Below are 3392 nucleotides of genomic sequence, written 5' to 3'. Positions count from 1 at the left end.
GAAACAAAAAGTTTTATTATACACATTAATTTAACGAGAAATCACAGCCACAGAGATCACTAATTCCTCCTTTGGAAGCCACTGCCCCTCTTAATTAAGATGGGGGGAGGTTTTATTCCACAGCAGCTTTGCACAGTCTGGAGGCCAGAGGCACCTCTCTGGTGGCCCTGCCCATCTCCTTCCGCCGTGGTCAGCATGGCCAGGGGAGCCTAGATGTACTTGTACACCGGCTTGCTGGGCACGGTTTGTAGGCACAGGCTCACCTGGCACTTGTAGAAGGCTGAGAGCAGCGCCTCGCTGTAGCCCACCAGGGAGTGCATTGTGGAGGGCGCCATGCGCTGCAGGAGCAGCAGGCAGATGACCAGCTGGTTGGCCCGGCACTTCATGACCACCTAGTCGGCCAGGCAGCCTGGGAAGGTGCCATACAGGAACCTTTGGAGGAAGACGTCCTCCACTGTCCTCTCAGCAGCCCCTTCCTCAGCCTCCAGGTTACTTGTGTAAAGGGAGAGCCAGCCCTTGAGGTGAGCGATGTAGTGCAGAGCGGGGTTTGGGGAGGGGGGGTCGTGCTCTTAGGCCACCGGCTTGGCCCCTTTCCCCACCCAGACCCGGGCTGCTCGGTTCTTTGCAGCAAAGGTTTGGATGCCGCTGCAGGCGGACAGCCGCTCTGGGACCACAGAGACGGACACCCGCGCACAAGGGCGCTGCCATCTTGGGACCTTTAGTAAGTGTTTCTGATTAAGAACTCATTTCTAAAATATAGAGAGAAATGGTTCAAAATTATAAGAATACAAGGCATTTCCTAATTTTAAAATGGTCAAAGGTTATCAAATGGTAGGTTTCAGATGAAGAAATTGAAGCTACCTGTAGCCATACGGGGAAAAAATGTTCTAAGTCACTAGTGATTAGAGAAATGCAAATTAATACACCTCTGAGGTACCACTTCACACCTATCAGATTGACTAATTTGACAGAAAAAGGAAAATTATAAATATTCCAGAAGATGTGGGAAAATCAGAACAGTAATGCATTGTTGGTGGAGTTGTGAAGTGATCTAATCATTCTTGACAGTAATATGGAATGCCCCAAAGGATATAAAATTATGTATATCCTTTGACCTAGCAATACCACTAGTATAAAAAGATCTTAAAAAACGGGACAGGACCTACATTTATAAATATAATTATAGCAGTACTTTTTGTGATGGCAAAGAATTGGAAACTGAAGGAATATCTATCAATTGGGCAATGGCAGAATAAGTTGTGGCATATGAATGTAATGGAATACTATTGTGTTATAAGAAATGATAAGCAGGTGTTTTTCAGAAAAATCTGGACTTACATGAGTAGATGCTGGGTGAAATGAGCAGAACCAGAACATTGTATGCAGTAACAGCAACATTGTATGATGATCAGCTGTGATTGTTATCAGCAATACAATGTTCCAAGACAATTCCAAAAGATTCCCAATGGAAAATGCTATACACATCCAGAAAAAAACCTGTGGAATCTCAATGCAAATTGAAGCATACATACTATTTTCACTTGGGGAATTTTTTGTATTATTTTGTTTTTCTTTTTTGAGGTTTTAAATCCTTTTGTTCTGATTCTTCTTTCAAAACATGACTATTGTGGAAATAATTTTACCATAATTGTACATAGATAATTTATCAGATTGGTTGCTGTCTTGGGGAGAGGGGAGGGAAGGAAGGGAGGGAGAAAAAAATTTGGAACTCAAAATCTTACAAAAACAAATGTTCAAAACGAATTTATGTGTGTGTGTTTAAATAAATACTTTTTACGTGTGTTTTGTTTGTTAGGAGTTGTATGTTTGCTTGGAAAACAGCTACTAAGTCATACTTACCAAAATAAATGAGTTGATGAATATAACTCATTCATTTTGACAGGCACTATACAACTAAGTACTTTTAATTTCCATACAGAGAGTTTGTTTAATTTCACTTTACGTACTTCTGGTCCAAATATAAGCATTAGCTTGACAAACCAGCTCAATCATGGATACCTTGAAATTTAATGTTTCAGCTCTAATAGTATATAATTTTCACATATCATATTAAATAACCATTGCAATAAATTCATACTCATTTAAAGCAAATTTGCTTTGTCAGACTTGCATTGATTTTGGCTTGAACTTTATTTTTCATTGGGTAAATAATAAAGTTTAACTATGTTATTCTTACATATCCCTTTCAACATATTAGCTAAATTTTATTTTAAGACTCAAAAAGCATATTACCTTTATTTTATCATTTAATCCTCAAATAATCTTCCGACTTCCCTAAGGTCACACAGATAGTAATTGTCTGAGAACAGTTTTGAGTCCTGGTCTTCTTGACTTCATGCCCAATTAGCTTAATGCAATCTAGCTATTCTTTTTTTTTTTTTCTCTTAGGCAATGAGGGTTAAATGACTTGCCCAGGGTCACACAGCTAGTGTCAAGTGTCTGAGGTTGGATTTAAACTCAGGTCCTCCTGAATCCAGGGCCAGTGCTTTATTGACTGTGCCACCTAGTTGCCTCCTATTCTTTAAAAAAAACAACAAACTACTATATTCTAAAATTAAAACTTTCATTAATTCATATTGAGATTCCCCAATACATTTTTCTCAATTAATACAAAATTAAGGGGTTTATTCTACACTTAGAGAATATTGTAACATTACCAATTTCTGTGTCCTTGATCTCATTTTCTTCATTTGTCTCTGGTACATAGTATGCATTTAGTAAATGTATGTTAATTGATTCGTAAAAGCAAATGGATTAGTATCATGAGTTTCCAGTTACACAATTATAAGTTAATTAAATATTAGTATTGACTATGAATTTAGTACTCCTTCTTTGGGTATCTTGAGGAGTGTACTAAACAGCTTTTTTTGTTTTCCTGGCAAAATGAAAAGAAACTGGCATCTGTGATCTCTTGGAAAACCCTTTAACTTTCACAAGAAATATAAATTTTAATAAATGACTCAAACTTGATTCCTATGGTTATTAGTGAACATGACTTACCTTCCTATCTAGATTATCACTATCATATATTTCTTATTGTTCTTTTAAATTGCAAAGCTCCTTGAAGACAGGGATGTTATTTAATTGAATTCATATCCACAAGGCCTTCAATACAGTAGTATGGTAATCATTGCGAGCTGAACTGAATTGAATGATTCATTTATCCTATTCAAAAATCAATCATTTTTGCCTCTTCTCAGAGAGGAACATATATCCAAATATCTTCATTATTAACCTTCTTTAGTAGAATTCCCACCAAATTACTGAAACCATGAGTAAAAATAATAACCATCCAATGGAAGGTGGTTAATTATTTTCAATTATTTTGTCTTTCTAGTTCAAAATGAAGAAATATATATTACTGGGAGCAA

The 3392-nt window shown here is 37.1% G+C and overlaps 1 pseudogene; it reads right to left on the bottom strand.

The window, feature by feature from the left end:
• Positions 1-209: 209 nt before the first annotated feature.
• Positions 210-708, bottom strand: LOC122736337 (annotated as a pseudogene).
• Positions 709-3392: the final 2684 nt, after the last annotated feature.

The sequence above is a fragment of the Dromiciops gliroides genome, chromosome 1, assembly GCF_019393635.1.
Source record: "Dromiciops gliroides isolate mDroGli1 chromosome 1, mDroGli1.pri, whole genome shotgun sequence".
In the NCBI taxonomy this organism is placed as follows: Eukaryota; Metazoa; Chordata; class Mammalia; order Microbiotheria; family Microbiotheriidae; genus Dromiciops; species Dromiciops gliroides.
Note: the sequence above shows the minus strand (reverse complement) of the source record. Positions and strands in the feature narration are given on the sequence as shown.